General features: G+C 39.5%; 1 long non-coding RNA gene across 1 annotated transcript; it reads left to right on the plus strand.

The window, feature by feature from the left end:
• The first annotated feature begins 189 nt into the window (after positions 1-189).
• On the plus strand, positions 190-2,281 carry LOC132283073 (uncharacterized). Its single transcript, XR_009471933.1, has 2 exons — positions 190-660; positions 1,539-2,281. It is a non-coding gene; the product is annotated as an uncharacterized LOC132283073 (long non-coding RNA).
• Positions 2,282-17,123: the final 14,842 nt, after the last annotated feature.

Consider the following 17,123-nt stretch of genomic DNA (forward strand, 5'->3'; position numbering starts at 1 on the left):
TATTTTTTTTTTGAAGGTTAAAGCAACTGACATATATAAGATGGGGAATCGAACCTAGGCCATTGGCCACAAGCACAGCGCTCTTACCAATTGGGCTGTCGTACCACACCTGACACTGTATGATATTAAGGCCATATTAGGAAAGTAATTTGTAATGTTCTCGCACAGTAACCCATTTGTAATCCAAAACATGTTTGACCCGCCTTGTTCTGTTTCCAGAACAACTCAAGATTTCGGGCCCAAAGTTAAAACACCATTTTGGTGTTCTTGTTTGTTCCAACTTTTTTTTGGGTTACCCAAGGCACTGTAACGGAAGGAACACATTGGCCCAAACCAGTACAGGTATAAAGGAAAGTTACAACAAAATGGTAGGGTTTGTTCTGCGCTCTCGTGCGGCGATTCCACTGTTCGTGTTTAGTTCGTCGGATCTGTTGAGTTTTTGTTCAAATCGGCCACCAAACTTTGCTATTTGACTCTTCTCCTCTTTTCCCACTCTCTTTCCACATCCTGTTTCTCTCTCTATAGTTGCGTTCTTTTGACTACACGGCGCAGATCCGAGGAGTTAGGAAACCCTAGCTCTTCATCAAAACAACACAACAGGAAGCTCTTTTTCTCTATCTACTCCGATCATCACCAATCTATCTCTCTCATCATTCGCAGGTTTGTTCTCTTCTTCTCCAATGTATTCTACAATAACTGTTTCCCATCTATACCTATCTTATTCTGTTCAAATACTTTATTTTTTTTCATTACTGATTTAAGGATCGATCGTAGTATAATTTTATTATGTATACCTATACGTAATGTGATTTGATAATATTGATTTTTTTTTTTTTTTTTTTTTGGTATATTGTGTGATTCTTGTTTGGTGTGGCCCTTTACTGATTACTGACAGATGAAAAAGTGAGGATTAGAAAAGAAAAAAATTGAATCTTTATCGATTTATTTTGTTTTGGGAAACAATAGAATTTACTTGGTTTGCCATTGAATCACTGAAAGTTCATTCTTTTAACCAATGGAATTTGTTAAAATTAGAAGCATACGGATTTTTGTTAAAATGGAATTTGCTTATTCTTCGATCTTATATTTAATTCGATAGTTAGTTTTGAATTGTTCTTAAGTTATAGCTTATACTGATTTTTGTTGATATAGATTTTAATTTTTACATATTCGATTAAAAAAAGTTATGATCAGTTTAATATTTTTGATGCATGTGAGAAAGTTTAGGTTTGATTTGTCTAGTTGATGATTCATGGAACTAATTGGTTAAATTGAGTGATTTCGTTGCCACCAAGCTTTCTTAATTTAGAGAAATCTTTGTGTTTGCTGTGTATAAGCTCATTGGTCTAGCTAAATAAAAATTAGGGCTTTGTTAATGACCCTTTTAACCCATTCTTATTAAAACTATATAATTGGATGGATATCATGATAAGCGCCGAATATTACATATTCAAGCGCCCTTACTTGTATTAGTTAAGTTCATTAGTGGAGTTTAAAGTACAGTTTAACTTTATTTTTGCATTTTTGTCTTCTTTCAGGTCAGTTTCCCCGAATATGGTTATAGAAGCGGTTTTGACAATCTCTTGTTGAAGGAGGTGCGCTGTTGCTGGGAGCCATCTTTTGGACCGAGCCTTTTCAATCGTTGTTTGTGTGGAGTTCGGGGCATAATGATCATAATGGAAATCGCGGCAACGGACTGGCTTGGAGTGGCACGAGAAGTTTTGCTGAAGTGTTACAGCTGCAAGTCTCCGCGGGCGCTCGCCGTTTATACCAGTAGCTTCTCTCGAGCCATGAAAGCCCGCGGGTGCCCGCGGGCGCCCGCGGATCTGCAGATGACATCTTACCTGCTCCGGATTTCAGGCTGATTTTGGTCTCCTATGCAATTTATGTGGTTCTAATTCATCTAGGGTGGTTGGAGGTCGGGATTGGGTGGATGGAGAGTAGATTTTGGGTGGATAAGAAGGGGAAAAGCATGACTTATGATGCATTAAAAATTTTAGCTAAGTTTTAGAAAGAGAAAGTAGTGTTTTTAGAGGGTTTGGAGTGGTAGCTTGCTTGAGCACGAAAATGGATGGTGGATTTGCTTCTTTTTCTTCATTCCTTGTTCATATGGGTAACTAAACTTTCATTTAGGGAGGTGATGAAGTCATCCCTTGTAAGCATGTTCTAGATTAATTTCTATTTTGGGGATAATGATGTATAGTTTTGGTCTTTCCATAATTTAGAGCATATTACTTGTTGTAATGGATTCTAATGTATATTAATGATTGTTTTAAGTTAATTATCTTGTCTTAGATGATTTCTTATCTTAATCATAATGCTTGCATTTTCATGGTGACAATAGAAATAAGGTTGTGGAATGGTTTTAACGGCATGTTGATAGAGAGCCTTGATAATTCATTGTTTAGGTAATCTCTTTGAAGGTTTATGTTTGATTCCTAATTTCATGTGCTTTACCATTTGATTAAGGGCTTGATAATCTTTTGCTTAAGTGAATATGTTTGATACTACACCCTAGTTTAGGTAGTTCAATTATATGAACTTTTGATGGATCATTCTTATTTTTGATTTAATGAACTTCTTGACGATTATATGGTAACCATAGGTTGCTATATAATTCTTGACCATTATATATATTGTTTATCCCCAATTTAGTCTTTTTCTAGCATGTGTAAAGGGTTAGGGTGGATTCATTTCCCTAGTCCTCTATTTTTGAATTTCTTTTCTTTAAAGTTTTTGCAAGTCATTGTTTTATGCATTTTAAATTCCTAAGTTTAGTGACAAACCAACAAACCTCTATTTACACCCTTCATCAAATTAAAGGGGAATTTAAAGACCTTAGTTGCCATAAACTGGCAGTCCCAGTAGTTCGACTTACCCGACCAATAGCTCTGTTTTACAATGATTTGTGCTATTGCAAATGTTGATGTATAATTGTCATACCGATCAATTTTTGGCGCCGTTGCGGAGGACTACAAACGGTTTTGCAACCGAGGTTTTCGGATTACCTTTGGTTTGATTGTTAATATTGTGTCTTGTGAATATTTTCTTGCGTGGTTTTGATCATTGTGACATTTTAAGTATTTGTGAGATTCTAGGTATTCAAGGCTTGCTGAGGGAAGCTAGCAAATTTGTAAGTCTAGACGACTTCAGGTAAGTTTTCGAAGCTCTAGTTTCAAAGTTGTGAATATCTTGCATGTGTTTAGATTAGATTTAGTTAAGTTGTGAAGCCCTTGTCGAGGTTATAAATTGTTCTTTTCAATTGCAAGCATCGGTCCTTATCGTGACCATTTACATTTCTGTCTTGATAATTGAAGAGAACGGGAACATCGTATGTGGAGGTTATGGTGATGCATTGTTGTTTTGATTGTGTTGTGAGTTGTTGATATTTGGCCGTAAATCACTTTCCTTACCGACTCTGAACTCGCCAGTTGACATAAATTCACTTGAAAGGACTCTTAGAAGAAACCTTAGGGAATCTACTAACATAAGAGGAATTGAACTTGAATTTAATACAATGGCTGAAAATGTAGGAAATGTCGGAAATGAGGGAATTAATAATGATAGGGCCGAAATTCCAAAAGTGGTTCCCATGACTCTTAGGGACCATTTCATTCCTATAACTTATGCCTCTCCCTCTTGCATAGTGATGCCAAACATCGAGGTAGCCCAATATGAAATCAAATCTAGCACTATCCAAATGCTTCCATCTTTTCATGGCTTTGAAAATGAGGACCCCTGTAAGCACCTTGATGAATTCCTCGAAATATGTTCTACCATCAAGCTGAGGGGCTTCCCTGACAATGCTCTCCATTTGCATCTCTTCCCATTCTCCTTAAAAGATAGGGCAAAATATTGGTTGAACTCCCTTGCTGCAAATTCCATCACTACATGGGCTCAATTGCAACAAGAATTCTTAAAAAAATATTATCCAGTGAGTAAGACCAATCTAATGAGGCGTTCTATTCTTAGCTTTTCACAGAGTGATGGGGAACAACTCTATGAGACTTGGGAAAGATTGCAAGACCTCCTTAGGAAATGTCCGCACCACCTAATTCCAAATGGCAATTGGTGCAAGCTTTCTATGCTGGTTTGACCGACACCCATAGATTCATGGTTGGCTCATCTTGTGGAGGGATGTTCATGTCTAAAAGTGCGGATGAGGCGTGGACCTTACTAGAGAGTTTGAGTGTGAATTCATTGCAGCACAATTCTCGTAGGGCTCTCAACCAATGCCAAGAACACCAACCCTTGTCAACCGAAGACAATGAGGGAAGAATCATCTCAAGTGGATGCCATAGCTCATAAATTCTATCAATTGATGGCACCACATCTATCTCCTTCCTTGTCTCAAAATTCAGCTAGTGCCGTGTGTGCATTATGCACTAGTCTTTTCCATCTCTCGGAAGATTGTCCCACACCAGAATAATTTCCTAATTCCAATCAAGAACAAGCAAATGCAATGTTCTCAAGGCCCGAAAATAATCCATATTCTAATACTTACAATCCAGGATGGAGAGATCATCCAAATTTCTCATGGAGGCAACAAGACCCACAAAATTCGCAATTTTAAAATCAAGGGCATCAAAATCAGCCCTCTTCTCAATTTCAAAATAGTCCATTTTAGGCCTCGTCAAGCTATTGTCCTTCGTATAATCCAAATGTCTCTAATCAACCTCCTGCGTTCCCAACTGATGAGATTTTGGCTACAAATAAGCAAATGATGGAATCTCTAAACAAGCAAATGATGGAATCCAATAAGCAACTATTGGCATCATTGCAGCCCACTCTCCAAATGGTTCATTCTTACACTCAGTCTATTGCTAAACTTGAGAATCAAGTAAGGCAAATAGCCACTTCAATGAACCAACTCCTTCAAAGAGATAAATGGAAGCTTCCCACTCAACCATTTGAGAATCCTAGAAGGATTCATGTGATTGACGAAACCCCTCCTCCGAGTTGGCCAACTCATGAACAAGTCCAAGCAATCACCACCCTTAGGAGTGGTCGAGTTGTGGACAACAAGGTTGATGGAAGTAACAATGACAAAGTTCTTCCTCCCAAAAATTCAAATCTTCTCTTTTCTATTCCAAAGTTCACTCTAGAAATCCAAAGTCTAATGCTGAAAATTCCAAGTTTGTCAACCCAAATGTGGAGACATCTTACTAGTTTACTCTGTTTCCTCAATATCTCTAAGAGTCGACACATTTTGGGAACAAGAATTGCAAAATTCAAGACATGTGGGAAGTTTTCAAACAAGTAAAGATTAACTTGCCTCTCTTGGATGCTATAAAGCAAATCCTTCCTTATAAAAAATTTCTCAAGGATTTGTGCACTCAAAAGCGCACTTCCAAAAATCATTTGCCAAAGAAGGTGAGATTAACTGAAAATGTGAGTGCAATCATTCAACACAGTACTCCTCCAAAGTATAAGGATCCGGGCGCCCCAACTATCTCGTGTGTCATTGGCGATAACAAGATAAAAAGGGCCCTCCTTGACTTAGGAGCTAGTGTAAATTTGATTATATATTCAGTTTACTTATAGCTTAGTTTAGGGGATTTAAAGCCAACATCCGTGGTCTTGCAGCTTGCCGACAGATCGGTCAAGCACCCACGAGGCATTCTTGAGGATGTCATTATCAAAGTGGACAAATTCTACTTCCCGGTAGATTTTGTGGTTCTTGACACGGAACCGGTCTATGACCCAAAGAAGCATATTCTCGTGATCCTCAGTAGGCCATTTTAGATACGGCTAACACTTCAATTAATTGGCGAACTGGGGTCATGGACATCGCCTTTGGAAATATGCAAGTCAAACTCCATATTTTCCATGCCACTCAATATCCTTCCGAAGAGGATGATTGTTTCCTTATTGATGTGGTCGATGAAGTGGTTGAAGAATCTCTCCCCTTCATTCTAAGCAAAGATCATTTGGAAACTTGCATGTCTCATTTTGACCTCTCGAACTTTGATATTGATCAAGCTATCCAAGAAGTAAATTCATTGCTCGACATAGGTGCTATCATGGATTTTCCTCCTTGGAAGATACCAAAAGAACCACTTCCTCAACTCTCTACTACTCCTCTGATCCCTTCCTTGAAATCTCCACCACAACTTGAGTTAAAGCCGCTCCCGGCCCACCTCAAGTATGTGTTTCTTAGTGTCAATCAAACTCTTCCGGTCATCATTGCATCGAACCTTTTACAAGACCAAGAAAATAGCCTTTTAGCGGTGCTTTAAGAGCACAAAGAAGCTATTGGCTAAGCGGTGGTTGATTTGAAAGGAATCGACTCTTCTATTTGTATGCATCGCATCCATATGGAGGAGGATGCTAAACCTTCTAGAGAGGTGCAGTGCCGGTTGAATCCCAACACGAAGGAAGTGGTTATGAAAGAAGTGATCAAGCTACTAGATACGGGAATCATTTATCCCATCTCTGATAGCAAGTGGGTGAGTCCCACTCAAGTTGTCCCCAAGAAATCCGGCCTCACCGTCATTGAAAATTCCGCGGGTGAGCTCGTGCCACAACGAACCACCACCGGGTGGCGTGTATGCATTGACTACCGGAAACTTAACTCTACCACTAGGAAGGATCATTTTTCACTCCCATTCATTGATCAAATCCTAGAGAGGTTAGTCGGCCAAAGCTTCTATTATTTCCTTGATGGTTATTCCGGCTATAACCAAGTGGCAATTGATCCGCAAGATCAAGAGAAGACCACTTTCACATGCCCCTTCGAACCTTTGCTTATAAACGCATGCCTTTTGGGCTATGCAATGCTCCGGCCACGTTCCAAAGATGCATGATGTCCATATTTTCGGATATGGTTGAAAAATTCTTAGAGGTGTTCACGGACAATTTTTCCATCTTTGGATCCTCCTTTGACTCGTGTCTCCACAATCTATCTCTTGTACTTCAAAGGTGCAAGGAAACAAATCTCATTCTAAGTTGGGAGAAAAGTCACTTTATGGTCCAAGAAGGCATTGTTTTAGGACATGTCATTTCAAAAAGGGGGATTGAGGTTGACAAAGCCAAAATTGAGTTAATCTCTAACCTCCCTCCTCTAAACTCGGTCTGTCAAATCCGTTCCTTCCTTGGACATGCCGGTTTCTATCGTCGCTGTATCAAAGATTTTAGCAAAATCTCTCAACCCTTGTGTAATCTTCTTGCCAAGGACGTTCCGTTCAATTTTAATGAAGCTTGTATGGAAGCTTTCGTGAAACTTCGCACTCTTCTCTCATCCGCCCCAATTATGAAACCACCTAATTGGTCTATTCCATTTGAGATCATGTGTGATACATCTGATTATGCATTAGGTGCGGTTTTGGGCTAGCGTGTGGACAAGCTTCCACATGCTATCTATTATGCGAGCAAGACTCTCTCTGATGCTCAGTTAAATTACAGCACCACTGAAAAAGAATTGTTAGCTATGGTGTATACCTTGGATAAATTCCGTTCCTATCTTCTTGGATCCAAGGTCATTGTCTTTTCGGATCATGCCGCTCTTAGGCATTTGCTCGCAAAAAAGAGACCCAACCCCGTCTAATTCGATGGATACTCTTACTTTAAGAGTTTGACATTGAAATCCGGGACAAAAAAGGGACGGACATTGTTGTTGCAGACCATCTCTCTCGTCTACTTGTTGAAAAATCATTTGAATTTGCTGCAGTGCGTGATTCTTTTCCGGATGAGCAACTATTTTAGATTTCCCATTCAAATCTCCCTTGGTTTGCGGATATTGTCAACTACCTTGCATTAGGCAAAATTCCCTCCAATTGGTCAAAACAAGAGAAAGACCGGTTCTTCTCCCAAGTTAAACATTTCTTTTGGGAAGATCCAGAATTGTTCAAGTATTGCCCGGATCAAATCATCCGGAGATGCGTTCCCAACAATGAAACCACAAGTGTCCTAAATTTTTGCCACACTCTTGCTTGTAGGGGACACTTTAGTGCCAGAAAGACCGCTGACAAAGTCCTTCAAAGCGGATTTTATTGGCCATCCTTGTTTCGGGATGCTTACAATTTCTATAAATCTTGTGAGCATTGCCAAAAGCTTGGATCCATGTCTAGGAGAGACATGATGCCTCTCGCTCCCATCCTAATTATTAAAATTTTTGATGTGTGGGGGATCGACTTCATGGGACCATTTCCATCTTCTTATGGCTATGAGTATATCCTTGTAGCGGTGGATTATGTTTCCAAATGGGTTGAAGTCGAGGCTACCAAAATCGATGATCATAAAGTCGTGATACAGTTCATTCAATCCAACATTTTTAGTCGTTTTGGTACGCCCCGAGCAATCATCAGTGACGGTGGATCTCATTTCCGAAATCGTTACCTTAAATCCGTCCTCTCCAAGTACTCTGTCATTCATAAGGTTGCCACACCTTACCATCCTCAAACGAGTGGTTAAATAGAAGTATCTAATCGGGAGATTAAGTATATCCTATAAAAAATGGTTCGACCGGACCGCAAAGATTGGTCACTGAGACTAAACGATGCGCTTTGGGCTTACCGGACAGCTTATAAGACACCAATTGGCATGTCACCATATCGACTTGTCTTTGGCAAAGCCTGTCATCTTCCAGTCGAACTAGAGCACCGTGCTTATTGGGCCATAAAAATGCTCAACTTTGATCTCAAACAAGCCGGCTCTACTCGCAAATTGCAGCTCAATGAGCTTGAGGAACTTCGTAATGATGCGTATGAAAGTGCCAAAATCTGTAAGGTAAAGACTAAAGCTTTTCATGACAAGCACATTGTCAAAAAGTCTTTTGCCCCTGGACAAAAAGTTTAGCTTTTCAATTCTAGATTGAGACTCTTTCCCGATAAACTCCGTTCCCGGTGGGATGGTCCATATGTCATCACCACCGTTTTTCCTCATGGTGCAGTCGAACTCCAAGATCCTACCAATGGATTTCTCTCCAAGGTTAACGGCCAACGGCTTAAGCCTTACATCGATGGCATAGTCCCTATCCGAAAAGTTAAGAAAGTCCTATTAACGGACCCAATTTATGAGGACTAATACACCATGCAAAGCCTGGTTCGTCTAGCTATCGATGTTAAATTTAGCACTCATAGGAAGCAATTCTTCCATTTTCCGAGCTTCCTTCTTCCAAGTGCCTAGTTCCACGAATTTTCTGGAAATTCATTAAGTTTAACCAAAAATGTGCATTCTTCCGGACTTGACTCATTGAGCATTCCAGCAGTTACATTTGGTTTCCTTCCTCATTTTCAGGTCTTTGTACCATTTCTGAAAAAAAAATTTAAGGTCAACTAAGCATTTGTTCCGTCTAATCCAAAGTGTAATTGGCTTGCGGATTGCGTGCTTTTCTCTTGGGCCATTAAGTGCCAAATCCTGACTCGTCGTCTCTTTGCGGTAGCTAGGACCCTCTGTGATTCAAAATTTATGTTTAAATTGCTTGTAGTCGAAATTCCAGGCATTGCAACCTGAGCGTGGCTGCCAAGGCAGCATATGCAGAAGCACTACGGGCGCCCGCGAAAGTATCCAGTAGCTCCTCTCGTGGGCCCCCGCCGTTCCTAGCGGGGCCCCACCAAACTGTCCAATAGTTTCCGTCGCTCCGTGGGCGCCCGCAGCTCCTCTTCGGCCCATTTTAAATGGGTTTTCAAACCCATTTTGTTTCTTTTAAACCCTCCATTCTCTTCACTCTCACCCCCAACTTCTCTCCTCCCCTTTCTCCAACCTTCCATCTCTTTCCATACTTTCAATCTCCCCTCTCATTCATCTATTTCATTCTTCATCTTTCTCTCCTCCATCATCATCTTCCATCATCCAAGAGCACTTAGGGATTTGTTCAAGCAAATTGGGTAAGACTAATCTCTTCTCTTTTCCTATCAATTTTTGGATTAAAGAGGATGGGATTCTAGTTGTGGGGGCTTGGTGATTGTTGGTTGTTGCTTGCATGTCCATTACAGGTTACAATTTTTGGGAATTTTGCAAGCCTAACATCATTTTTCCCCTCTTCACATTCCTTATGCCCTCTAGGTGTTTGTCAAAAGTCTTGAACCAAATTTTCTCCTTCAAATGGCTCCCAAAGCTGCGTCTAAGCGTGCTCGCTCGTCCGAGGGCCCTTTTAATGTGCTTCCAACTCTAAATTGGGCGGAATGGCCAATTGTCCCTAAAGCAAAATTCAACATTGCCAATGATTTTGAACAAAATCAGGAAACCGCATGGTCAGTCCGTGAATTACGGGCACGTGGCCTCGCATCGCTTTTCAAACCACGCGCTTATACCTACTACCCGCGCGTGGTCTGTCTGTTCTATGCAAATCTGTTCCATTCATGTGCGGAACCTGAGGTCATCAAAACCACCATTAATGGCGATGTTTATGAATTTGGCTTGGATGACCTTGCTATAGCCATGGATTGTCCATTGGCTTCGCCGGTGGATGCGGCAGGCCTCCCTCTTTATGTTGACCCACCGGCTCAGTTTCCCTTGGCGTACATTTTGGGTGAAATTTGTCACGGTCAATTTACCGGTAATCGAACCACAAGCACCAATAAATCCTTTTTACCATGCCGGCTATGGTTTCTTGATTCGGTCCTAGCCAAGAATGTCCTTCCCGTGCCAGGCCATTCCGAGCGTAAGGGGGATTTTCTGAAAGCCCTCTACGCTGCTGAAAAGGAGTACTGGTTTTGCGTCCCACAGCTTATCTGGGACTAAATTCTTAAGATTTATAATGAGTTGATCTTGGTGAGGTCCAGCAGTGCCACCACCTGGGCATTTCCATTTCTATACCTTATCACCAGGTTACTTAAAGATGCCGAATTTAAAGCACCTTGTGGTAAGGCGAAAGAAAAGACAGTGGCCGACTTCAACCTTTGGGTCTGGAAGTCCAGCACAGTGCAGCTCAAGACGTCCTGTCAGGCCCGAATTGGAGATGACTTGGATTGGGGTGCTTCAGCCCCTCCTATGGCTCCGGCCCCTGAGGCCCCCGCTGCTCTAGCTGCCCCTATTGCTCCGCCGTTGGATGTCATAACCCGTGCTGATTATCTTGCCCTCAATGCTCGTCTTGATGCATTTGACATACGTTTTGGCAATATAAAGGGCGCCATTCAGCAAACTCAGGAGAGTCAGGAGGTTTTGCAGGCTATGCTCCAGACTTTGCTTGACCAAGCACCCGGCGCACCTGGCGGTTCCTCCACCACTCCGATGATGGAGTGATTTTATGCTTTTCGTCTTATTTCCCTTTTCAGTAGTCCTTTTTAGACTTCCTTTGGGCCGCGTTTGGCAATTGCTTTCTATCTTCTTTTGAACTTACAACTGCATCGCTTTTGCTACTTTGCATAAATTATGGTTTTTAGTTGAATAAATTGCAGTTATTTCATTCATTTTGGATTCATATGATTCTTGCTGTGTATAGATACTTTTGACAGGTTTTTGCAACCAAGTTTGGGGGTATACTCATGGAATTCACGAAGTGGCCTATTTTTGCACCGCCACTCAATTCCTATTCAACTTAGTACTATTGTTCTTGTTGCACTCTTCATTTTTAATTATTTATCCTTTGTCTTCTCACATTGAGGACAACGTGAAATTCAAGTTTGGGGGTGCATTTTGCATTGTTGCATTTTTGAGATAGCATTTTTGGGATGCATGTAAGTTAATAAAACAATTTTTGTTGGAAGCAATGATAGTGTAATCATGGAACCTTTTGGAGATTGAGTATGTGTTTAAAACCTTGTGTATAGAGGCAAATGATAATTTTGAAACTAAAATTTTTTTTTGAAATGACCATGTTAATTCATTTTGCTTTGTATAAATGCTTCAATTGAATTTTCGTCGGAATTCATACTCTTCTATGCTTCACATTGCACAGACGCATACCGGGAACCTAATTGTGAGGTATGCAACCCAACTGACCTTGATCATGACATAGTGGATTTGAATTGATGGCCCTAATGAATAGTTACCTTTGGCATAAGTGAAAAAAAAAAAGAAAAAAAAAAAGAGCAATTATTGATAATGACCAGTTTAAGTTTGTAAACTTTCCAACTCAAGTCATTAAGCCCTAGGAGTGTTTCTACACTTAACACCCTAAAGCCATCCGGTTTGGGAGTTGCTGGCCTAACACTTGCTACATTGGTTGGTTAGAAAGCTTAAGGGACTTAGACATTGCACGGTCATTCATAAAAAGATAAATAAGTAGATATGGTTCGTTGGAGTTCGTAGCCTTTCCAACTCGAGTCATTAAGCCCTAGGAGTGTTTCTACACTTAGCACCCCAAAGCCATCTGGTTTGGGAGTTGTTGTCCTAACACTTGCTACATGGGTTGGTTAGAAAGCTTAAGGGACTTCGGCATTGCACGACTATATAATGTATAAAAAATAAGCAACAAAAAGTGTATTGTTAATAAAGTCATGCCTTAAGGATCCCATTTAGAAGGAAATTCAATTATTTGAAAGCTTGTGTTCCTGAGATTGGAAAGAGAGGGTAAAAGTCGCATATTGGGGATCTAGTTCACTTTCACTGAAATTAGAGTTCAATTCTATTTTAGAAATGACAATTAAAGTGTTTATATAGACTATGATGATTGATGCATAATAGTTTAAATGTGTTTTATCATGTTGTACATCAAGGCCTCATATATGCAAGGTCATCTACCTAATGAGTCTGTCTCCAATTTTCTGTTGTTCCAAGTTACATTTGAGCTTTGTAGATATTTTTGCACTTCACGATTGATGCATGTTGTCAGCATTCCATATGTTGTCATTTTTATTTAGGTTCTATATTTTGGTTTTGCTATGGGACTAGCAAAATGTAAGCTTGGGGGTGTGATAAGCGCCGAATATTACATATTCAAACGCCCTTACTTGCATTAGTTAAGTCCATTAGTGGAGTTTAATGTACAGTTTAACTTTATTTTTGTATTTTTGTCTTCTTTCAGGTCAGTTTCCCCGAATATGGTTATAGAAGCGATTTTGACAATCTTTTATTGAAGGAGGTGCGCTGTTGCTGGGAGCCATCTTTTGGACCGAGCCTTTTCAGTCGTTGTTTGTGTGGAATTCGGGGCATAATGCTCATAATGGAAATCATGGCAACGGACCGACTCGAAGTAGCACGAGAAGTTTTACTGAAGTGTTGCAGCTGCAAGTCTCCGCGGGCGCCCGCCAAATCCACAACTCATTGCCTTGTTTCATAGGCCCCGCCACAGGTTCGCGGGCCCCCGCCGAGCTCCCGTGAGTGCCCACCGCGCCACTGCGGGCGCCCGCCGTTTATGCCAGTAGCTTCCCTAGAGCCATGAAAGCCCCGCGGGCGCCCGCGGATCTGCAGATGACATTTTGCATGCTCTGGATTTTAGGCTGATTTTGGTCTCCTATGCAATTTCTGTGGTTCTAATTCATCTAAGGTGGTTGGAGCTTGGGATTGGGTGGATGGAGATTAGATTTTGGGTGGATAAGAAGGGGAAAAGTATGACTTATGATGCATCAAAAATTTTAGCTAAGTTTTAGAGAGAGAAAGTAGTGTTTTTAGAGGGTTTGGAGTGCTAGCTTGCTTGAGTACGAAAATGGAGGGTGGATTTGCTTCTTCTCCTTCATTCTTTGTTCCTATGGGTAACTAAACCTTCATCTGGGGAGGTGATGAAGCCTTCCCTTGTAAGTATGTTCTAGATTAATTTCTATTTTGGGGATAATGATGTATAGTTTTGGTCTTTCCATAATTTAGAGCATATTACTTGTTGTAATGGATTCTAATATATATTAATGATTGTTTTAAGTTAATTATCTTGTCTTAGATGATTTCTTATCTTAATCATAATGCTTGCATTTTCATGGTGATAATGGAAAAAAGGTTGTGGAATGGTTTTAATGGCATGTTGATAGAGAGCCTCGATAGTCCATTACTTAGGTAATCCTTTTGATGGTTTATGTTTGATTCCTAACTTCATGTGCTTTACCATTTGATTAAGGGCTTGATGATCTTTTGCTTAAGAGGGTATGCTTAATACTACACCCTAGTTTAGGTAGTTCAATTATATGAACTTTTGATGGATCATTCTTGTTTTTGATTTAATGAACTCCTTGACAATTATATGGTAACCATAGGTTGCTATATAATTCTTGACCATTATATATATTGTTTATCCCCAATTTAGTCTTTTTCTAGCATGTGTAAAGGGTTGGGGTGGATTCATTTCCCTAGTCCTCTATTTCTGAATTTCTTTTCTTTAAAGTTCTTGCAAGTCGTTGTTTTATGCATTTTAAATTCCTAAGTTTAGTGACAAACCAACAAACCTCTATTTACACCCTTCATCAAATTAAAGGGGAATTTAAAGACCTTAGTTGCCATAAACTGGCAGTCCCAGTGGTTCGACTTACCCGACCAATAGCGTTATTTTACAATGATTTGTGCTATTGCAAAGGTTGATGTATAATTGTCATATTGATCATATCAATAGTGATAATATGGTGGGAGAAGAAATAGAGGACCTTAAAGACAATACCGATGATAGAAGGCTAGTATAGGATGATTCGCAGCTCGAAACTTTCATTATCTGTATGGAGGAAGAAGTGAGGGTTGGTAATCGGAGTAGCGAAACTTTTAGTCCAACTGGTTGGAAGAATATAGTAAAAGGCATGAGGGTCCAGATAGGGAAGAAGTATGCACCGAAACAACTTAGGTGCAAATTCAACCACGTGAGGGTAGAGTACAAAGCCTTTGTGAGTTTGTTAGTAGAAACAGGCGTGGGATACAATGCTAAGACGGGCATGGTTATAGTTGAAAAAGAAAGATGGCCTAGATTGATGAAGGTTAGTTATTCAAACAAATGTATGTTGATTTTACAAATGTATACTTAACTTAATAATAATAATACTTTAATAATTTGTAGGTGAATAACCATTTTAGTAAGTTTCGAAAGAAGTGATGCAAGCATTTTGATAAGCTCACCACCATATTTGGAGGCACATACGCTATAGGTGCACATGTCCATACTTCGACTAATCCACCCATTATCAACCAAGCCCCCGTACACCATGCAACCATATATAGCTCAATTGAAATTGATGATTTAGCTGAGTTAGGCGGTCATGAGATCAATCCCTCTCCTGAACCTCGTGGTAAGAAACCTAAGAAAGAGAGTTTTGCCTCCACAATGAGCAATGTCATGCGTAAAATGAAAGACAATGCTAACATGAAATGTGATCGAATTGAAAAGGCCTTAAAAGAAGTTTTATAATCTAATATGAAAACAGTCCATGAAGAATGTCAAGTTGAAGTAAATTCTCCGGACAAGACAAAAGGTGATTTTAAGTTATGTTGTAGTATTTTGAATCAGTTGGAGGGCGTTGATATGAAACAATATGCTAAGGTCACCCAGATGTTACGTAATGATGAAGTTTGGAGGGATTTATTTCTAAATGACCTTCTTGATGATAAGAAGGTTAATTGGATCATGAATCTTTGATTTGGTGTGTTACTTTTATTATGACTTTGGATGACTGTACTATTAAGTATACTTTATTTGGTGTGTTGCTTTTATTTCTAATTTGGTTTTGTTATAACTTTAGATGATTGTAATATTAAGTACACTAGTATTTATGTTATTGGGATGATTGTAATGACAATATCAGTATTTGGCTTGGGATGATTTTATTTGTCGTCTTGCTTTTATTTCTTATTTAGTATTTGGCTTAGGATGATTGTAATTTATGTCGTTTCTTACATTTTGTATTATACAGATGGATATTAGGACAATAATTGAGTTATATGATGATGATGATGACGAGAATGAATGTGTTATCATAATGTCATGTATGTTGGATTATTATATGAAACATTACCATAAACAACCTTGTAGGGATTTACTTTTAAGCGGGGAAGCATATATAATGGAGATCTTGAAAGGGCATGGAAGTAGATGTTTTAAAAACTTCAGGATGTCCACCCCTGTTTTTTTGAAGTTGTGTGGGGAGTTTAGGTCATTAGGGTTGAAAGACTTTACATGTGTAAGTGTTTATGAACAAGTTGGCATATTCTTGCTTACTTTAGCTCACAATGAAAGGAATCGTGTGGTAGCAGAAAGATTTCAACACTCTACCTATACAATTTTAAAACACTTCCATTCGGTTTTACAAAAAATGTGTGATTTAGGAAAAAAGATTACTATCCCCCCATATTTAACCAAAGTTCCTAACCATATAAGGAAGTCAAAAAAGTACTACCTTTTTTTTAGGAATTGCGTAGGGGCAATTGATGGAACTCATATCCATGCGAACGTGCCTGTTGATGAGCGCTGAAAAGTGTGTATTTAAACCCCTTAAGCTTAGGTATTCTAGTACCTTTATCTATCTTACTTTACCGTTGTAGATTGATTTTGTATTATTTCCATTTTCAGGCACTTATCCCCAAAATAAGCTAACTCAGCCAAATAAGAGCAGAAATGAAGCAATTCTGGGATGAATCAAATAAATGAGCCAAGTGGAAGCAAAAGGAAGAAAAAGGTGGAAATCAACATCTTCGATCGATCTCAGATCAAAGTTCGATCGATCCAATATGATCGATCTCAGCACTTCAAGATGGATCAGAGCCATGACATGTGAATCAGCAAATACCATTTCGTGATAGGAAGGGGGATACCACACAAAATGTAATGGCTATTTGTGATTTTGATATGATGTTCACGTACGTTGTAGCAGGATGAGAGGGGTCTGCTAATGATTCTAAGATATTAAACAAGACCATTAATAATGAGGATATATATTTCCCATAGCCTCCATACGGTAAATGTCATACTTTCTACAATTTTGTAATAGTTATTTTAAATATAATGGTACAATTGTTTATAGTTTGTAAAATGGCAGGAAAATAATATTTGGTTGACTCCGGGTATGCCAATCAATCGTGTTTCTTGGCTCCCTACAGGGGGTCAACCATACCACTTCCAAGAGTACCGTAGAGCTTCTCGGCAACCCCGAGGTAGAGAGGAAATATACAATCACAGGCACTCGTCTTTGCGAAATATCATTGAGCGTTATTTTGGGATGCTTAAGATGAGATTTTCCATCTTGAAGTAAATGCCCCCATATAAGTTTGAAGCTCATGTTGCTATTGTTTTAGCCTGCTGCACACTTCACAACTTTATAAGAAAAGAGTCGCAAGTA

The sequence above is a fragment of the Cornus florida genome, unplaced genomic scaffold (assembly GCF_030987335.1).
Source record: "Cornus florida cultivar Cherokee Brave unplaced genomic scaffold, ASM3098733v1 CherokeeBrave_3.0.0_Hap2_Chr11, whole genome shotgun sequence".
NCBI lineage: Eukaryota > Viridiplantae > Streptophyta > Magnoliopsida > Cornales > Cornaceae > Cornus > Cornus florida.